Source organism: Peromyscus maniculatus, chromosome 18, assembly GCF_049852395.1.
Source record: "Peromyscus maniculatus bairdii isolate BWxNUB_F1_BW_parent chromosome 18, HU_Pman_BW_mat_3.1, whole genome shotgun sequence".
Taxonomy (NCBI): domain Eukaryota; kingdom Metazoa; phylum Chordata; class Mammalia; order Rodentia; family Cricetidae; genus Peromyscus; species Peromyscus maniculatus.
Window position 1 is genome coordinate 25,040,261 of NC_134869.1, and position 22,722 is coordinate 25,062,982.

The following is a 22,722-nucleotide window of genomic DNA, read 5'->3' on the forward strand; positions in this document are numbered from 1 at the left end:
CATTTTTAAGTGCCGCGTTGTTCTGCGGATCTGTGACCAATATAAAGTGAACAGAATGATGAGATTCTGCTTGAGGTTGAGGATTTGAAGCCTGCAGGGCGGGTACGGTGATCTTCCACGACCTCTGATGCAAATGAACCCGGGACCCAGTTGCGTCTGTCTGCACAGTCCCAGTATCCGTCACTAACCCCAGAAGAAGCGTGCGTTGCTGCATCTGTCACTGAAATCGTATGAGCGCCTTGCCACTGAGGCACCATGGGTACTCGGAGAGCTCATGGAAGTCTGTGGACACCGGTGATTGACACCGGTCCCCAAACACCCATGATGAGATTTTCTTCCTGCCCTTTCCTTCCCTGCCATGTTGCGGGCAGCCCAGATCCAGGCTGTATTTCCTTCCTGGTGATTTTGGCTAACCGAGAGGTAAAATGGAGTTTCTGCAAAACAAACATCCATCACCTGCCCTTCTGCATACTCCTCCTGAATGCTTTTGGAGTCTGTGTCTCTGCTGCTAGTACCAGCTCCCAGTTTGTTGAAGCCAAAGCCTTACGTAATTTTCACTTCTTTCCTCCTAGTACCAGAATCTGTCTAATTGCTAACTTACCAAGTGTCTCGCCTATGTGCTTTCTTACCTCCACTGTGAAGGTCAGTTCTCTAGTGAAGGTAAATAATTGCTCTCACAGCCGATGGACTGATGCATACTCGTTGTGGTAGTTTGAATGAAAATGGTCCCATAGGCTCATAGGGACTGGCACTATTGGGAGGTGTGGCTTTGTTGGGGTAGGTGTGGCTTTGTTGGAGAAAGTGTGTCACTCAGGGTGGGCTTTGAGGTCTCAGAAGCTCGAACTAGGTCTGATGGTTTACAATCTCTTTCTGCTGCCTGCAGATCCAGGTGTAGAAATCTCAGCTACCTCTCCAGCACCATCTGCCCACTTGCTACCATGCTTCCCACCATGCTGAAAATAGACGAAATCTCTGTACTGTAAGCCAGCCCCAATTAAATATTTTCCTTTCTAAGAGTTGCGGTTGTCATGGTGTCTCTTCACAGCAATAGAAACCCTAAGACACTCCCAATCTCCCGTTCAATTCCCCAACGTCTCACAAGCTGCCTGTCCTTCTTGAAGCTTGCCATCATCCATCCCCACAGAACATTTCCAGTTCCTCTTAGCTTGAAGCTTATCTTCCTCCTCGGGATGTCACCAGAACCTTGTTACTTCCTGTGTGACTTTCCACTTTCAGTCATAAACATTCATGTGTTTCATTTCCTCTATCAGCAGACAAGCTCTTACAACAGTAATTTATGTTTCACCTCAGTGTTTTGTTGACACCTTGCACTTTAGAGGTCTATGACTGTTTGTTAAATATTTAATGAATTGGATGGATAAGCCAATACAAGATGTAACTTGCTATCAGTATACTCATTGCTTTAACCTTTACAATCAGACACAGATTATATGTTAATCACTGTCTCCCCTATTTCTAAGTAAGAAACTCTACCAATTTGTCATATGCATAAGCCACCTTGTATAATCCTTTTAACAAGTGACCTACATTCATAACCTTCCCCCTACCTTCTGCTATTTGCAGAAGACACTCAAGGTCTTCACAATTCTTTCTCCTTACCATTTAGCTAGCCCCATGGAGAAATATGGTAGTGCAGTGATGTCAAGAATTACACGGAGAACAAGGAAGAACTAGTGTGTAGTTTATGCCATGCAGTTGTCCCAGACTAAAAAAGCTCTGGTGTTTTTGTTTTGTATGTGCAGTCTTGATCTCTAATAAAGCATTAATTTTTGTAACACCCCGAAAATGGAATGTTCTCCTTTCAATAATTAGGGAGCTGATGCTAGAGAAACAAGCAAGCAGCAGAACTGGCCTCAGACACACAAAGTCTGAAGCTCCATCGTGACCATCATAACCATGTTCTTCTGCTTCCTGGAGATTTGAGCATCCTGACACTGGTACTCTAAGGTTAACCACAGAGTGTAATAAAATCCTTCTGAGCTGGGCAAACTGGAGTTCAAAGTCTACATCTGCTGCTCTGTGGCTCTGAGACCTGATGCAAGGTAGGTAATTGCAACCTTGTTTTTCTTATCTCTAATACCAGGCAAACTCTATGAGGATTGAATGTGGTGTGATGTATTTCATCAAAGGTCTCTGGTAAAAGACATCATACAGTGCAGGTTCAGCAGACAAAGCAAATCAAAGCAGAGGTTTGTAATATGGAAACGTTTAAACAGAAATAAGAAGCCAGCTGTATGAGCTTCACCCTTGCCGTCAACCTGAGTGCCCAGCATCCCATTAAGTCTAGGTGGAGTGGTGATTATTAGCCTAGGTGAAATCTGGGTCTAAATCTTGGGTCTTCAGACTATGAGCTGTGTGAATTTTAGCATGTTTTCTACACCCTGAAGCCATCATTTTTTCAACTAGTAAATGATAATAATAATAACAATAATAATAATAATAACAATTATTATTGTTATTGTTATTACCAAAATTCTGTGTGTTGAAACCACAACCAGGACCCAGCGTGTAGCAAGCTAAGTGTAGTACTGCCTTAGCTCAAGCTTTAAAATAGCTCCTTGGTAGGTTTAGTGCATGTAAGAACTTCCTTTTACTATCTAGTATGTTGCAAGAGTCATTTTAATAAGCAAAATCCTAGATCATTTCCAGCTCCCTTGTCTCTCCATATAATTACTGTAATTGTCACCTTGCATCCTTAAGGTGGCTTCTATGAGCATAAAGTAAACCAACCAGCAAATGGGACCTCAACTCTACAGCGGCATGGACTTGAATTAGGCCTCCATCTTAACAAAGCTTGGAAGCAGATCCCTTCCACCCCCCACCCCACATCCACCAATAAGAACTCAGCCAAGAAGCCTCCTTGGCAATCTTGTGTAATACTGAGAAGAGAACCCAGTCACTCCGCTTTACAGAACTTCTGTCCTATAAAACTAGGAGATAAGAAACAAGGGTTTTAAACAGCTGGGTTCTTTATCTTTTAAAGAAATAGAAAACTAGTACATTTGATTGACTACATGGGAATTTAATTTCGGTGGGAATCTAATTATTTTAACGTTCTTTGTAGGACCTCCCAGATTCTTATTCCATCTAGTTTTTCTGGTTGCGTTTTTACCCTTCTGTAGTTGTTTCCAAGTAGCAGTCACTCTCACAAAAACAGTTAACTGACATTCCGTCCTGTCTTTCATTTTCTAACTTCTGTTCTTGGGACGTATTCTCAATTGCTGTGGCATACCTTTGCTGCTGCTCAGTTCCCTTCTGCCTCTGTTAAGCATCTCTCAGTGTGTGTGTGTGTGTGTGTGTGTGTGTGTGTGTGTGTGTGTGTGTGTGTGTGTCCTATTATAAAGAAGATAACAGCATCCACCGCTGCTTACCCTAAATTTTTTTTTTTCATTCCTGCTTCCTTAATAACCAGTTTCCTGACTCTGGTTGGTGAAAGAGTTTGAGGATGATCATACTGAAAAGGATATAACGGTGGCTGCAAGCATGGCGGCAGCAGCCATTTTTTATTAGGCTCTGGGTTAAATTCTTTCTACTCCCTTGCATCCACCCTATTGGGCAGCTTTAGATAACCTCAATTCTCAGGCTCACAAAAGTCCTCATGAGCTAAGACACTGTCACAGGAAACATCTGTCTTGTGCAAAGCACTACAACAACAGACAATTCTGGAGAAGATTAAAACTTCATAGGATATGCATCTCTTTAGAGATTAATTTAAGGGAAGAAGATCAGTTTGAGATATCCATAGGACACAGCTGGGGAATTTGTGTGAATAAGATGAATTCTAGTATTTGTTCTTTTCTAGTTTTCTGCTGTGTTGGGGAATATTCCAAATCCTGTCTTAATTTTGGGTTAGGTGACCAGTAGTAGGCAATAGAGAATTATCAGGACTATGGTGGTACCAAAATTTAGAAACCAATACATCAATTGATTTTGGAATGCAAAGAAAGAGGTATAGTTGCCTGAAGGGCAGATGTAATCTCTTCTGTGGGGAATGCCTCATAAAGCAATTACCTCTTGGTGGCTGTCTGTTGAGAAAGGTCAGGCTCCTTAACATTCGTTAATGATTATCCGAGTGTAGAATTGTTTTGGAATGTGTCTAAAACTAATTTTCAAAGCCCAAGTAAAGTATGAGACTCATCGAAGAGACAATTATTTGAACACAAAAGGGGAAATGGAGAAGCTAGAAGGAAAACAACTCTTCCAAATTGTTTTTCTCTATTAAAACTGATTTTACTTTTTGATGCTGATTTTCAGTGAATCCACTTTTTACATTTAGGTAGGAGATATTTATTTTATTCTCCATGCACTGGTCTATGAAAATTAACTACAAAGGTGATAGAGTTAGAAATGAAACACAAATTTATAGTATTGTGATTTTATTCAGTATTTTTATTAGATTCCTGTTTTTAAATTTTTTTGACTATATGGTGGGGGGATGTTGAAAAATTCTTTAAGAATGTGAACATGATTAACTCATTTCATAATAAAATCTGCATTCAATTTTTCTGTGGTCATTGAGAATAAATCACTTTTTAATGTCTTATTACTCTAGAGATATGTTATGGAAACAATTGTAAAAATACAACAAATAAATACTAATGTGTGGCTTACTTATGGAAACTTATAGGCATTTTCACATTGAAATGCCATAGCGCAGTCCCCATTTTAATTTCACTAACACTAGCCAAATCCTTTTAATAGTCTAAATACAACTTCCAGAGTAGGACGGACTGCCATTCATTTTTTGATTCAATTCCAAAGTTCCTTTCAGAGTAATAAAAAACATTTTCTGAGGAAGCAGAAAATGACCTTGTTTCATTATTTAAGCAGCTCAGCCCCTTTGATATTTTCCAAGCTCATGGGGTTGGCTTAAAGGACATTTGACTTTCATAAGCGGTTTTTGGAAGAGTGATGATGTCACCATGGAGGTTGTTAAGTGTGGTTCTGTGTTGGATATTAAGAAGAAGAAGAGAGAGAGAAACAGTCCTTCAAAGACCTACCTAGATTCAGCTCTATATCCTAATCTTAGGGAAAGTCTAGTTTGAAATTACCCAAAGGGAAACAAAAATATTTGCATGTAACAACAGCATCTTGTAGTATAAAAATAATATATGCATGAAAGATAAATCACAGTCAAATCAAAAAAAGATAAAAGTTAAATGTCATTAAACTATATTTTTATCTCTATTTTGCATTATCATTTCCTCTGGTAAAGGCATGTAGCTAAGTAATACACGCTAAATATCTTAAAATTATGTTGGGTCTGGCTGTTCAAAAGGTATGCTTGAAAGGTCTTAGAATATGCATGTATTTTCTTCATCTTCTCCCAAGCCAAGGTATTAAACCATCCAAATCCTAGTCTACATTTCAAGAGTATCAGAGTAATGGGTAAATTGAAATAATGAAAATGATATTTAAAACATGTTCTGCCATATTGTGCAAAAAAAAAAAAAAAAAGATTTCAGTGTAGATTACATCTGCATCCTACACACTCTAATGAAACTGTCTGAGTAGGGGTATCCATTTTTTACATGTAAGTCCCCCAAATTGTGATCATTTCCTACATTTTTGAAAGAATTAAACAAAGTGGCCTTGAGACCTACTTTTTTCTAACACACGGATCGACTTCCACTCCCTTTCCTCACCTATAGCATCTCTAATTTCCCTCCTCTTCTAGGCTTTCTCAACTCAACGCCCCTCCGTGTGTGATGATGTCACCTTCTCACTGGATGCCAAGTCTTGCACTGGTTTTCTCACACTCAACCTAATTCCAAGACCTTGACCTCAAACTTCATGCTTTACCCAGCCTTTTTTTTGTTGTTTTTTTTTTTTTAGGATGTACCTTTGCACATTGCAAGCGATCTCCTCAATACAACAGCAAAGCCCCGCCTTCATTATAGTTCTTTATCTAAATGTTTCACAGCCACAGGACATTGTAGGCTTAAAATCATGACTGTCATTTTAATGAGCCTAAGTGCCTAGCTAATGCTTTATTTAATATCAGCATAAAACGTGGAAAGGCTTGAAAATATTTACAAGTTCCCAATTTTTCATGTCCAGGCTGATCTGGACTTACAGTCCCCCAGCTTTAGGCTTCTGAATCTTGGGAATACAAGCCCCGTCACAGGGATTTTTTATTTGTTCTCTCTTGGTGTATGTGTGTTTGTGTGTGCGTGTATGTGCACACGCTCACTCATGTGCAGGTGATCAAATCCCAAACCCTTGCACATGCTGGATAAGAACTCTACTATGAAATTCCATCTCCTTAAATTTTAAAACTATTTTAAAAACAGTCTACTCCCCGATAGAGGATAAAGGGATTTTTTTTATGTCTTCTTTTTATAATCGTAAAAATTCCAAACTACATTCATTTCTTCAGAAAGTAAAAACAGAGAGTCAGTTTGAGTCTGAGAAGGTCTTTCTTTTTCAAAGTGTTTTAAGGTGGATCCTCAATTATGTCATGTGGAGAAGAATGTCTTCGTTCTAGATGGCAAACAGAAGAACCGTTGTCAGCAGAACGGACAGAATGGGTCTGGAAAATGCTCAGCTATTTTGAAAATAAATGTCAGGACGTCAGCTCCCCATTTCTCTGGCCTCAGGCTATCGTTACTTGGCCATATCACACCAGTTAGAGCTGGCTGTATATGTTAACCCCATCAGACGAGTCAACAAAGAGGGCTAGAGATCCTGCAAATCGACTTTTATTTCTTTAATGTCACATATGTAAAGAACTCACTTGGTTTTCTTCCTAAATGTTACTTTTGCAGACTCGCAATTTATTATTGATTTATGTCTACACAAGCAATAGCAATAGCATGCACAAATAACTCTAATAGTTCTCAGTCAGTAATTCTGGAAATCAAATATGACAGAGGTGGATAAGAATGTAGATTTGATGGACAGGTGAGGCTAGCATTCATAAAACCTTTAAAATGGAAACACTGGTACTAACGCATTTGAAATTCTATCCCTTATATTCTGCCTTTTTGCATAATACTAGTGTAGTTGTAATTATTTCAAGATAGTGACAGAGATCAAGAACAAATAAGATCAAATTTAGTTACATTTTTGTAGCATGCCCTGCAGCAACCAGGCAAAAGACAATACTACACCCTACGATAACTGTATAATTTCCATTTAAAATCTCATTGTCATTACATGTTACTTAAAACAGCTCAGTCTCTTCTTAAACCTTCCTAGAAGGTTTTATGAGAGAGTTTTGAATGTATATATCTAAAAGGAAGAGAAGCAGATGAAGGGAGCATTATTTTATAGCCCATGTATTTTTGGTACATTACTTAGGCAGCTAAATCAATTCCACTTTCAAGTTGATGACATCAACATCTCCTCATACAATACAGGAAATATGAAAATCCTTAAATGTCACTGAAAGATTAATAGGTTAACATAAGATGTTGACACAAGATGTCATACATTTGATAGAAGACATCTGAAAGTACCCTTATTTGTAAAAATATAAAGCATCCTTTGCTCATAATAAATGCATGTCTTTACTGTGTGTATATACATGTACATGCAGTAGGAGTTATATTTATGTATAAAAATGTTAGAAGCAGCCGGGCGTGGTGGCGCACGCCTTTAATCCCAGCACTTGGGAGGCAGAGCCAGGCGGATCTTTGTGAGTTCGAGGCCAGCCTGGGCTACCAAGTGAGCTCCAGGAAAGGCGCAAAGCTACACAGAGAAACCCTGTCTCGAAAAAACCAAAAAAAAAAAAAAAAAAAAAAAAAAAAAAAAAAATGTTAGAAGCAGATGTACAAAATAGAAATGTGGTTTGTCATTGTGCTATGGGATTTTGGATAATTATTAGTTTTTTAATGTACATTTCTAAAAGTAAATGCATCAAGTATTAAGTAAATGCATTACAAATATTATTTTCCTAACAGGAGAATCAAATAAATATATGTTAAGTAAGATTTGTGGTTCCCTAGGAACAAAGATTTAAGCATATTTTATTGTGTAATACATGCCTTTGCATCACTTAAAGTATAACATAAAACTTTCTGATCCCTTGACAACAGGACTGCATATATGTAATTGATCAACAAAATTATTTTCATTTTTTAGTCTGAGTACATTTTTTCTTACTGAGTACAGAAATGAACCTGTGCTTCAGAAGCTTAAGTTCCATAGACTTGTCTTAATCTTGGAAGCAATCATTCAAGGATGGATGAGTTTTCAATTTTCTTTTTAATCAAATCTGTTATTCAGAAATCAGGAAAGGAGAACTTTGCAACTGACTTGTCCCTCTTTTCTCCTCCAAATGTGAGGACTAGGCATATCAGAAATGCAGAAACACAAAGTTCATTAGCCAAACACAGAAAAGAAAAGAGCCATAATGCGGGTGTGCACATATGGGTGTGTGTGTGTGTGTGTATATGTGTGTGTGTGTGTGTGTATTCGTGCACACAAAGTTGTCAAATCTCTTAAGAAATAGTTTAATATTTGAAAACATTTTGCTTTCACTTAAAAAATTGTGTAGCTATATACATATGTCAAAAATAGAAAAATAAGAGAAAAAATTTCCATAATAAACCACAAATGAAATCAGAACAATGTTTATATGTAACGATAATGCTTAAAAATAATCACCGCATTGTAAGAGTTAATCTATATCATTTCACTATCATAACAAGCCCTAATGTCATTTTTCATGATTGTTTTAAAGTTGTTCTCTTACAGCACAAAAGTGCCCACATACTCATATTGTAATCTTGCAATCTCCTGCACTTATCCTTTATAAAACGAGTCACAGCAACTTTGGTTAGTTGTATATATGGTTGTGAATTTCCTTATTGGTGTCTCTTCAGTGAAATCACAAATAACTCAGTGCTAAAGCGTGCTCCCCTTTCGCTTACTCTGTTAATGAAGAAGGTGTGCTGATGTTACTCATGAATGGGTGCTGGCATCCAATGACTCAACACCACATGATTCACATTGGACCTTCTATTTTTAAATGAATTTAAATATCTCTTTTAAACAGTATTTTAGCCGGGCGGTGGTGGCGCACGCCTTTAATCCCAGCACTCGGGAGGCAGAGGCAGGCGGATCTCTGTGAGTTCGAGGCCAGCCTGGGCTACCAAGTGAGCTCCAGGAAAGGCGCAAAGCTACACAGAGAAACCCTGTCTCGAAAAAAAACCAAAAAAAAAAAAAAAAACCAAAAAAAAAATAAATAAACAGTATTTTAAATATCACTCTTCATAGTATTGCCTACTAGTGTTTGAGGAGGTTTAAAGAGTTATTCTTAAGAACTATGCATTTAGCAACATGCCTACCCCAAATACATAATATTGGTTGTTGTGGTATGTGAGAAATATCACATTGTCTAGAATAAAATCAGCCCATGGTTATGGGCTTGTTCAATGACCTATCTGGGTGATTTGGGAAAAGTTATCTTAATCACTTTGATATTTCATATAAACATCTATTAAATTTAAAAATGCATGTAAATTTAGCTAGCCATGGTTAGAGCTATAAATGTTAATTAATACATATAAGGTGCCTGGGATGAAGAAGAAAGTCCTGACATATTTGGTTCCTTCAAGTAGAGACAAGGAGAGCGTGGTTACCTACCTTCTATAAGCTTTTATAGCTTACAAACTGAGACCATCATCTTAAATTTAAAAGTGCATGAAAACAATGCTATTTATGTGTTGTGACAAGATCATAGATCACCTGCACCAAAACAATAAGTTGACTACTAGGTGAGTAATCTTTGTGGCTTACTATATCATTACTATATACACAAAACATCAACCCCATGGGAGAAAAAAAAGGAAGACATAAAGAATCTATAGACAGTGAAAAACCATTAATCTTGACAAACACAATTTGGCAAAGGAACAGAATATGTGTGTTTATTTATGAGGATGTTGACCATTTGTCATTCCAATCAAATGACCAAGATCTTGAAGTCACCTGCAAAGTAACTATGCACATGACAGGCTTTGTCATAGAGTACCATCAGGGCTTTGAAGTAGCTGGGTAAAAATATGATTTATTCAACAATAAATCTGGTGACATGTCCAATTGTTCTATCTTTAATTAGTAAAGGCTCATACTTCACAGATAGGAACTGTGGATGGATTTATATAACACAGAAGAATCCTGTAGTTATCAGTGAGTCACCAAATTTGTGTTTGGGGTAATCCTTTTTTATTCATAGATAAAACAGGTAAACAAGTAAGGTGCAAACAGCCACAGATATTTTCCCACAGAGCTAATAAAAATAATACCAAATACTTCTGCTAACATGTAAAACTTCACACTTAGTAATTAACATAAACACAGATCTCCCATTGGTCCTATTTATGGGGAAGAAAAGCGATGAAAACCGTATTCTCATAGGTAGTTAGAGTGAGGCTGAGCCAGGGAAGATCAAAAGGCAGGTCAACTCACCTTTCACGCCCTGACATCATCCCATGATGCCCTTGTATAAAAACCTTTCGAAACAACTAGAAGAGAATTGCGCCCAGCGCTGACCTCCACCTTGATTTGGTAAGAATTTAGTCAGTTAGGTGATGTGCTGTGTAGCTCTCTCCTTTTTGCTCTGAAATAAATTGCCATGTCAAGAAGGCCTATGCTTTAGTGATCAACTCATTAGAAAAAGAAATGAATGGGGTAATTTCCTTCTCCAATGAAGCAGGGAAATAAGCACTTGGCAGAGTAATGTTTTGCATCTCTATAGGGCCACTTCCATACTGCTATGAAGGATGAAGCAACGTTTGACCCACTTGTGGCTGCATCATACTCCAAGAGCAAAACTGATTCTATGATCAGCATTTCTTCCAAAGCACCTGTATGGGAAAGAAAGGAAAATTGGCAGCTTAAGGAAATAAGTCTGGCTTAGCTGCATTTTACTTAAATCTCTGCTCAGCTCTGCATGCTCTTAGCAACGGGATGCTCAATTTGTCTCTCTTACGCCCTTTTTTGCTTTCTAAATAGATACTATTCTTCCTTGCATAAGTATATTTGGTTGCCTCAAGCTATTCTGTCTCATAGATGAGCTGGGCCCTTCCTCGTTTTACTCCCTTATCTCTGGCTGCAACACTCTGTGTACCCAGCATGCAATTTTAACTGAATGCAGAGAACAATTAGATATGTAGTTTCAGAATACAAACTGACAGCAAATTTAAAGATCTTACTTGGCTTTTGTATGTGCTCGTAGAACCTGGTGATATTGTGTTCCATAACATGGAGCAGGTGTTCCACGAGATGAACAGAAAAAGGGCTTGAGTTTTATAGCTAGGAAGAGAGTGAAGAACGCAATATGGAGCTCAGTGGTAGAGTATTTCCCTAGCATGCACAACATGCCTTCGATCTCGTGAAGCACCATCAGTCCAAACCAATAGACTCCTACATTTAATGGTAAAAACTACCTTCATTCATGCTTTTAATGTTTTGGTTTGGCTTAAAATATCTCCCACAGGCTCATGCTTTAGCAGTTGGCTTTAAGCTAATGGGACTACTTTCAAGGGCTGTATGCTTTTAGGACACAGTGCCTGTTTGGTGAACACAGATAGGTCTTAGGGTTGGATCCTCAGAGTTAAAGTGTGATCCTGTTTCTGATTCTATGCTTTTTCTTTTTCTTTTTTAATCAGTCAAAAAGTGATCAATGCTGCTATCTTCCCCTGGCTCAGACACAATATCATTCTATCCTCACCAAGAGATTTTTGGGATTTATTGTTGTTTTTGTTTTGTACAATTACCATCTTAATCAAAGAAGGACGTATTTTGACCCATGATTTCAAGGAATATAATTCCATTTGAAATTTTAGTGCATCTAAATACATAATTATTTGCATGATTATATATGTGTGTGTACAGACATACTCATAGCAATGTACTAAACACAACAATTTAAGCTGGCATGAAAGAGCAAAATAGGGAGGCAAATTCACAAAGTTGAAGCTAACCTAGGTGAGGAAAATGGTGAACGAGTTTTCTACTCTTGCATCTTTAACCACAACCTAAGACTATAATCGTTCTGAGAACTTGATATCCTCAATGGCTTCTTGAGTCCTGTACCTGGGTAGTTCTCAGTACTCACAAGGCTCTCTTGGTCTCAATGTCCAGTCCATAGACCTGGACAGAAAAGTACAAGAGTGTACATCCTTGCCCCACCTCTGTTACATGTTTCTTAAAGATGCCCCTACCCTACACAGTTCAGATCTAAGCAACATTTTATGTCGTAACTTCCTCAACTGAAGACTGCTTTCCTACAGCTACAAAAGGAGCTTTGGCATTTCTTTCTGGAATTCTGAGGAAAGATGTTAATTATTCGCCAGACTAAGAAGTGGCTTACTGAGATAACCTGTTTAATGTTTTACCGGAATCTGACTTTTTTTTTTTTTAATTAGCCACTCTGAAATAGGCCCAAGTCGTTACCACCCATTGTTTCTGTTTTATCTTGTTTTTTATCTTAACTGCTCATGCGAACACGTCTTGAAAGGGGAAAATAAATAAATAAAAGTTTATCATGTTGAAGTGGTTAGCTTCCAGCAAGCCAATATTTGCAGTGCTGTTCCTTCAAGTCTATGATCTCTGTCGGGATTTCTTTTTTCTGCCTGGGCCACAGCTCTGCTAAACCTGAGGCCTTCTAGGAAAAGGCTGTGTCCCACTCTACCAGCTCTGCTATGCCCATGCCACTTCTGAAGGAGCTATGAGTGAGTCAAAGAAAAAAAGACACAAGCGAATCGCAAGAACACAAAAAATGTGCATTAAGCAACATGAATGATCCCAATTGAGTAAACAGCTAAGTGTGGACACCTGAGTTTGTGGATGATAAAATGATATTAAATTAAGAAGAAAGTATTGTTTTAACTAAAATAGCTAACTTAGATATGACAGTTCTTGCTTAAAGAGAGTTTAACTAATTCACAAAGGTTCAACTACTTTACTATTTTTCTGCCTAAACATTCAATGTAGAGAACCCTTACTGGCCAGGAACAATGTGACCTCTGGATGTTTCTTTCAGTTGGATGGTGTTGCAGCAATGTAATGGAAACCGTTTGTATCGTCTTATTCATGACAGAGAGTTCTGGTGCACCTGTATGAAACTAATAAAAAGTAGAAAACCACTTCAATCTAACGTGTTGAGATTCTTTCTAAATGTGGAATCCACATAGAATTAAATAGGATTAAAATACAGCTAAAAAAAAGAAAAAGAAAGAGGGCTGCAAATGCAGGTGAGCATGCCTGGCACACATGAAATCCTAGGCATAACTCCCAACAACAAAAATAAATAAATGGGAGAAAGAATGAGTAAGTAATTGAGAACCATATGTCTAAAACCTGCTCCATAAAGGTAAGGTTTTCTGCTTAAAAAATCTTTGTTTGGCTGAGCGTTGGTGGCGCACGCCTTTAATCCCAGCACTCGGGAGGCAGAGCCAGGCGGATCTCTGTGAGTTCGAGGCCAGCCTGGGCTACCAAGTGAGCTCCAGGAAAGGCGCAAAGCTACACAGAGAAACCCTGTCTCAAAAAACCAAAAAAAAAAAAATCTTTGTCTCACTACAGCAACATACACAATAATTGTTCAATATCCAAATATAACACTTAAATGTAACTCTTGATTGTATATGTATAAATGTAATGTAATTTATTGAAAGCATCACATAAGCATAAACTGTAGAAAGGAAAATTCTCCCATAGTGGAGTAAGAAGATCTGATCCAGGTATAAATATATCTTACTATCATAGCCTCCATTTGCACAGAAGTTATTTTTCCAGCCCATCACCTTTAGTCTATATGTGTCCTTAAAAATGAAATGTGTGTCATATAAACAGCATATATGTGGGCCTTGTTTTGTAACCTATTTGTCTCTATGCCTTTGGGTTAGTGAATTTAAATCATTTACATCCAATGTAATTCAAGTTACATTATTGTTAGATAAGGATGTACAACTGATACATTGTTCATCATCTTCTCTTGCAATTCTATTCTTCCTTCCCCTAAACTCTAAATACCTGGGAAAGAGATATGAGGATGCTGAGAGAGAGAGAAAATAACTCATTCTGTACCTCTTAAGTCTGTGCCCATCTAACTACCAGTAAATGAACAATCAAAAAAAGATTGACTTCACAGTTTCATCTGATTATGCAAATGCAAAATGAAAACAGAAGTTTCCATTCTGTGAGATATAGTAAGCTAACTAAATTATAGTGATTTATCTGATCAGACAAAGAATCAAATTCCATAAATTAACCTCCCATACTGACATCTATGCTTTTACAGCCTGTGGTTTTCTTAGTTCCACCTTCTAGCCATTGCTGGTGGCTCCAAACCTAAGCTAGTCATTTGTTTTGGATGTAAAACTTGATAGTCTTAAGTCTTCCACTGACTTGAAAAATAACTACTCTAGAATATTCTGGAAAAATCTGACCTAATTTCAATTCCTTGTATAAAAGACTTACTAACTTTCTTTTCTGATGAATGAATATGCTGACTTTGACTCATGGTCACGTGTCTTCTATCTCGGTTTTCTTGCTAGATGTCACTACTTTTTAACCATACTTTTTTTTTTTCCACCAAAACTCAATTTCGTGTTTCTGATTATCCCATAAAGAATTCCATGTTTATTTTGTAATGTCTGGAAGAATTTTTTTTCCACCAAAGAAGTGTTATTAGTATCACTATATGCCTGGTATAGGGAGGAGCAAGAGAGGCTATATAGAGGATGAAACAAAACAGAAAAGGAAAAATGAATACTGATAAAATCCTCGAGGTGCTATGGGATAACCATTTAACATTACAGTACTCTTAAAGTCTTAACTACCCAAGAAGAGAATCAAAGATCACATTTAGAAAATTCAGCAGAGAGAAATGGCCGCCATGTAAAGAGCTCCTGTACACTTCATGGAAGAGTAGAAGTAACGAGACTCGGAAGGGCACAGGGCGCTGAATGCGGTGATAAGGAAAACAACTTCAAGGTCGATATGAGCCCTAAGTAGTGAAGCTTCCTTCAACTATAAGAACGAACGTCTCAGAATATACCAGCAGCCAGGGAGGCGAGCAGAAGAGTGGAAGTCTTAGTGCAGAGAGCGAACTCGGCTGCGGAGTCAGGGAAACATCAGATAAAGAATTTCAAGATACACAGACCAAAACCTGTTAATTGTGCAAAAGGAAGCAACAACCAGCAAAATTCCCCTACCACTTGCTGTAGTTGTATCTGTGCCGGTAAATCTGAGATGCCCTGGGTCTTCACAGCACAGGCAGTTGGCAGAAAATGCCTTAGAAAGGATGACCTCATCCCCACTTTACTCACGGTGTTAAGGGAAGTGGAGACAGAAACCCCACTTTTTTGTGTAATATAAAAAATAAGGGAAAGGTGGCTGTGCCCCAAATGATTCTGTCATCAAAGGCAGGAAAAGCTGAACTCCTAGAATGAATTGCTATTGACAGAAAGTTGTGTTTGTAGATTCATTCATTTTCTCAGCAAACTCTCCTTGGGAATCCAGACACTAAGATACATCAAGATAAAAACGGAAAAAGGACAATCCATCATACACATGTTCTTCCTTCTTCCTGGATTTCTTCCCCCCATCTCCCTACACCCCACCCTACTTAAATGTTTTCCACTTGACAATTTAAAATCCCCCAGGGCTCAATTTTAGTTAACAGAGTTCCATATTCCATAAATGTGGTCTCAATTGTACTCTCTCATAGAAGTCTGTTTTTTATTTCTTTCACGTATTTTTTTTAATTTGCAAGTGTATTCTTATTTATATTTTTACTTTTTAAAGTTTCTCTTTCCCAAAATAGAATCATTTTTCTCTTAGGGCAGAACAAACTCCTATTTGTTTCGTTTAGCATTTTATGCTTATCTTACAAAGAAATGTCATATTTTAGATGGCTTAAAAGTTATGATAAACATATTAATGAACACATTGTTCATAAGGAAAAGTAACATGGAGCTTTGAACGACTGTGTTAGCCCAATTTTCAGTATGGTTTATGAGGAAAGATTCGTTATAGTCCATACTTTTCAGCAGCTTTACTGGGAGTTACTTGAATCTATGCTTCTGGCCCCAGATGGAAGCAGAGCATCATGGTAGCAGGAATATATAGTGGCTACACTATCAGACAGGAAACAGGAAGAGAAGAACCCACCAGGGACCAGTTATAACCTTCACAGTTACCCTTCCCACACACCCCTAACCTACTACCTCTAAACCAGGCTTCACCTCCTAAATGTTTCTAGAACCTCCCAAAATAGTGCCATCAGCTGGGGTCCAAGCCCCCAACTCATGAACCTGTTGGAGACATTTCATCTTTAACCAAAACAATCAGATAGACTCGACTCTGTTCTCTTTGAGCTGCTTGCTATAGGGTAGTCCCACCTAACATCCTAGAACAAAGAAGGTGGGTATTTTAAATGATAGGGTTCGCTACTGAAATCAGGATAGCCCTCAATAAGCTGAGGTGGTTTTTGCTCTTGTTTGCCAAAAGCATAGTTTGGAAGAAACTGAACATTGCAATGTATGGTGGAAATGGCACCAACCATACATTATATGAGTTCCATAATTGTAGGTTTTAAGAGACCATCCAAGTCCTCTCCCTGTCCCCATACGTTCTTTTGAGATAAGAAGGGAAGAGACTATTACATCTGTGTTGTACAGGAAGAGTCTGAGGTTTATAGAGGGTAATAGATTCCTTCATAGGCTTTTGCCTAATAAATATAGTCATGGTCCTGGAAGCCAAGCCTTTGGAAAGACATACACTACAGAACTTGATCCAACACTGTGTAACCAACTCATATAAGGACTGAACCTATGACCTTGGCCTAATGAATACCACATTTCTAGTAAGGAAGGAATTTGAGACGAGTGGGTATTAATCATAAAATGTCTAAAACATAGCCAACTAATTTCTTATGTAATTTCTATAATAAGTGCGGTATTTCTGGGTCAAGAATATTTTCTCTGCATTGGTATTTTCTTTGGATCTTTGTTGTGTTTTTCGTTGTATTCATTGTATTTCTCTTGTCATGTTGTTGCTGCTGCTGTTTATTAATTGTCTTCTTGACACCAGCTCATTATATGGGTGACCTCTGTGTGTTTTTTGAAGCTCACTCTGTCATTCTGTGACCTCCTCCACAGACCCAGGGGACAGGAATGCTTCCCTTTATCTTTTGTTCAGCTCTGATGGAGGCTCAAGAAACAGCCGATTGCAGGTAATTATAAGCTACTGAGTTCAAAACATAAGTCTTGGGACAAAGATCTAAAAGTATGCTTTTTTAACCACAGTGTAATGAATATATACATACATATATATATATATATGTATATATATATATATATATATAGTTATGCTTCTTAAAAACTGAATATTTTCAATAAATCCATTTCCTTTGATTGCTTAGGAAAATCATCCCATCTCCAGTTTTCTTCCTGATACGAAAATCTGTCAAAAGAGTCACTAACGGTCAAAACCAAAGATCTGTAAGCTAGGAGAAGATAAAATATTAAAAACAGCCTTTGCTTTCTTGCATTCACGTTAGAGAATTTTAACCTCGGTTTACTCATGGAAACTTCTTTGAGTGACCATGAGAACAAAGCAGAGTAACATGTCCGGAGAATGCCACCTTCCAAGAATAAGTGGGCCGAGGAAGGTCTGTATCATTTTTCTTCCAATTTAGGGGGAAGAATAAAGGGAGAGACAGCAGAGAAATCTATTGATTTGGGACTCAGAAATTGTATTCCCATTGATCTCAAATGTAATATGAACTGTACTTAGCTAGTCACAACCTGGGAGTCAAGAAAATAAAGTGTTTGTTATGTTCAGCCAGTTGAGCTCTTACTCACATGTAGTGAAGTTTTCCAGCCACGGCTGAGCCCTGGTCCTTAGCCATGCTGTGTCTTATGCAGATCTCAAGGGTGAGCCACACATTTGGAAGGCAGATGGAGCAAAGGGCAGAGAACCCCCATTCTAATACTCCTGAGGGGGGATGGGGGGGCACTTACTCCTTTTATGGATGCTCATTTCTCTTTATTTCGAAGGACTAAGTGTTCTTTAGCTACCAAAATGATCATTTTTCATGCATGGATGACAAAAGAAAAGCACGAAGCCTTCTTGTCACTGAGGCTTTTTAACTTCGAGACCAAGAAGAAAACAATCAAAGCATGGAAAGCCTTCCTCCAGCAAACGCTTATAATGTGACTGTCTCCCCAAAGCACAGATCCCATAATTAATCAAAATCCAAAAGAAATAGACTATTGGCAGGAAAACAGAAGGCGCTGAAATTGCGGGGGGGGGGGGAGTCTAGATATATTGAGATAGGTCAGCTTCCTAAAAGGGTGTGCAAAGCTGGGGAAATATTTAATAAGCCTTGGTCATGGTGGAATTTCTCTTCTCCAGTAAATAATGAGGTAGATTATGCACAGAGAAAACTCATTAAAGGAAAACATTCCTAGTACGAGGTGGAAAGATGATTCTGAACATGTAAGCAATGTGGCAGCCAATGGCGCAAGTCTTCACAGACAATGCCAACCAGGGGTCTAACACTAGCCCAAAGCAAGCAGAATTTTTAGGATTGTTTTTTAGTTGATAGAAGGAAACAGCTAAGCCGAAGATCTGCTTATATCAGAAAAGGACGCAGTAGGCATCAAAATTTATTTAAAAATCCACTTTTAGAAACAAATGGGAAAATAGACATAAGTGAAACAGCAATATAGAAGATTTTTAACAGATCATTATCAGCCCAGAAGAGGTAAATGAAAGAGATAAACAGAGAAAGATCAGACAGAATAAAGAAAGTAAAACTGAATGTATTTCGAGCATCCTACCATTTTACCAACAAAAGATGCACTTGCATCTCAAGGGGCAATAGAAAAATCAAAAACACTGATCAAATATCTGGTTGTAAATATTTATATATTCTATAAAATAAAAATTTTGTATTATGTATGACTGTTTTAAAAATAAATATGCTTAGATATTGAAACTCAAATATTTTGTAAGTCACAAACTGCTTAGTAAAAATGAAAAGGTCATGCATGAGACCTAAGGGATACAATAAGCTATAGTTATAATAAACTGGGGGGGGGGGTATAACTGTTTCTAGCTTCATAATATAGATATTTTATTAGTAAGGTGAATGAAAAATACTATTTACAAATAATTGACATTTTTGAAATACATTCATATTTATGAATATACTTGAAAAATCAAGAAAATCAATGAAGATAATATCCAATTTTAGGATTTTATAAGAGGACAAAGGTCCAAGGAAGCAAATAGAAAAGAATAACTTAGATAAAAACACAAGTTTAAGCCGGGCGGTGGTGGCGCACGCCTTTAATCCCAGCACTCGGAAGGCAGAGGCAGGCGGATCTCTGTGAGTTCGAGGCCAGCCTGGTCTCCAAAGTGAGTTCTAGGAAAGGCGCAAAGCTACACAGAGAAACCCTGTCTCGAAAAACAAAAACAAAAACAAAACAAAAACCACAAGTTTAAATTCAGGGGGGAAAAAGGATAATTTTTGAAACAGCACAGTTAATCTAAAGAATACACACACACACACACACACACACACACACACACACAGAGTAAAGTTGATTGAACTCTTAAGAACCTAATGAAGCCCAACCACAAATTCAACACTTAGAAAGGAAACAATTAGAAGAAAATGTAAAGTGTACAAGAATTTGCCCTCAAATATTAAAATGATGCTTTATATGTGTATGTTCTGGTACTGACATGTTTCAAAATCCAGGGCATTGCCAGGTTAAAGCAACTGTCTGGTCCTTTGAAATATTAGAAACCATCCATTTCCACAAAAGATAGAGGTAAACATCAGCACTCAGTGAAACAAAATAAATTTGCTCAAAGTTTCTGAGCAAAAGATTGACATTTGTTTGTGTTTATCTGTTTGTTTGAAAGCAGGTCTCACGCAGCACAGGTTGAATGTAAAATGTCAACCCTCCGCCTCCCAAATGCTGGGATTACAGGCACACCCATCATACGTAGGTCCCTTTCTTTTTTTTTTTTTTTTTTTTTGGTTTTTCGAGACAGGGTTTCTCTGTGTAGCTTTGCGCCTCTCCTGGAACTCACTTGGTAGCCCAGGCTGGACGTAGGTCCCTTTCAAAGCCACATTCTTTCCATCAGTTTGTATAATCCTAAACCATGAGTCATCAACCTCCAGCTTATGGTCATGTCTCAACAGCAATTCTGCAATTATCCTCACTGCAGTCACCTTCCTTCGTGGTCTCTAACCACGTTACTCTCTTTAGCCTAAATTCTTGATCTTAGCCAAAAGGCCGAGAAGAGATTCTTTAGCCTACGTTCTACGTGATAATACAACCACGGTTCCTTCAAAGTAGTTATATCTGTCTTTAACTGGATTAAACAGTTAAAAAAAAAAAAAAAAACCTACTCAATCATTTTTAAGAGTCATCTAAGGATGCATGCTCCCTTTCTTGCTTCATCTTGTCTTTAGGGCGATTAAGTGTTGAAAGGTGAGAGGGAGAGGCATAGGGCTCTAGGCATGCGGAGACGGGCATGTGCATCACGGTTATCTCTGCTGCCGGACAAGGCTCAGATCATTCAGCCCCATTGGATACGCAAGATAGGCAGTTGTCATTGTCGTCATCCATCTCTGACCACCTCCTGCTACTCATTTGCTGCAGAATCCCCTCAGTGTGTCTCTGGGACCATTCACAGACACGCCAGCTCTCCTGAGGAAGTCTTTTGTCCCGCTCCTTGGATTTCTTCTTTAAATACAGATGAGGAGACTTGATGGTCAACCTCTAGTGCTTGTTCTCATTCAGTCTGCCTCATCTTCTCAATGGGTGCTCTTCCATGTTGAGATAATCAGCTAAGAAGTTCCTCCTTTCTACCCCTAACAGTCCTACATGAGAGACTAGACGCTTGTCTTCTACAGTTACCTTGCTGTTCTCCCTCGATAGGAATGACTGATGGGTAGATCTCAGGACCCCAGGGCACTGAGTGCTAGTAGCTCCATGTTAAAAATCTCCTTTATCTAGCCCACTGCATGGTATCTAACTTCTCCAATAGCTCTGATACCCCATGTTGCCTGAGATGGACGTGAGGGTAACTTCAAGAGCTCAGAAAATGCTTAAATGTGCAATGCATCGTCAACAACCACTTAGTGTTTAGATAAAATAATGGATTCTGGCAGGAATCCAGGCCTTGAACCTTTACTCTGCAAACAAACCCATTATGTAATTTAAATGCTTTTCTTCTTTACTTCAACAGTAAAAATGTATGGTTCCGGATGACATGGTGGTGGGAGAGAATGATGAAGATCCACACCTAGGTCATTTACAAAGTTTTGTGCTTGAGTATTGGAAAAATATGTTTGACACCTCAACTAGTTACTTTTATATACAGTTTAAAAAAAAAACAAGATTCAGTTAATCTATTCACTCCAAATTTTAATGCACATAGGCAAGTCTACATGGGATACGTAGCTGATTTTGCCCTCTTCCATTGACACTCAATGTACTCAAAATCTAGCACTCACAAAAAGCCTTGAGAAAAAGCCTGAAGTCATCCTACATTGCTCCTTTCCTCTCAGCCCTTTCAACTGTCAATCGCCAAATATTTTCAGTCCTACACTCTGATAACTTTGGCTTCTGTCCCCCGTCTTCCCCTCTTGTGGCAGATGCTTTAGCTTGGTCATGTTGTTACATTGCTACAATGGCTTAGTAACGATTCCATTTTCTGCCTGTTCTCTCCACGACGTTTCAACATCCGCTAATATTAATTCGACCCCCTGAGGACTCCTGAAGAGCTTCCCAATACTTTCAGAACCCAGCCCCACACAGTATAGAATAGAACCCAGGTCTCCGGCTCCTGCTTCACTTTTCTCTACTGTATTCTTCTCATTCCTGGAGGCCACACCTGGGAATCCTAGAATGTGTCAGGCAAGCTTGGAATTCCAAACCTTGAACACAGGTGTCCCTCTTTCTAGAATGCACTTCTCAACAGAAATTCTTACTTATCCTTCAACTTGCAGCCCAAGTGGCATTCCTCCTCGGGAACTCTTTTCTCCCCACCTCTCATTCTACCATCCCCCTGAAGCAGATGCTATCTGCCAAGGAGCTCTCCTAGGTCCCTAAGGATGCTACTCCTGTGAGGGCACCATGCTGAAATTGTTTGTTTATCCCTTGGGAGCAAATACCTTAGGTTAGTGAATGTGTCTATATTATTATCATGAATTCAAAACTTAGCGCAATGTTAAATAGGTACAGTAGCAATTCAAAGATTAAACCTTAACTGAGAGCTTTAATAATTATAGTTACTTATTGCCTGTGAAATCACAAACAAAGGAACATAACTGTCTTAATTATTCATCTATAAATTTGATATCATGTTGCACTTCCCACCTAAGATCAGTAAAGAATTAAATCATATTACCCAATAGATTTCTTTGATCAAAATGTTTAGCAAATTTATTTTCCTACAGCCTTTCAGTATTACTGTATGTCGGGTATTTTCATCAGTTGTATTGCTCATAAGAAATAATCTTTAATAATCTTACCAAGTTTCATGAGACTTTAAAGTTAGTGTTACCTTCTAATGTTTAAGTGAAATAAATGCTTATAAAATGTGTAGCAGAACATGGACGGCTAATACCGGATAAGTTTGGCGTAGTTAATATTTCTATCCATTTTCATTTTAAACAGAAATTAATTGATTATTGCTGTTGAATGTGTAGTGTGCTGA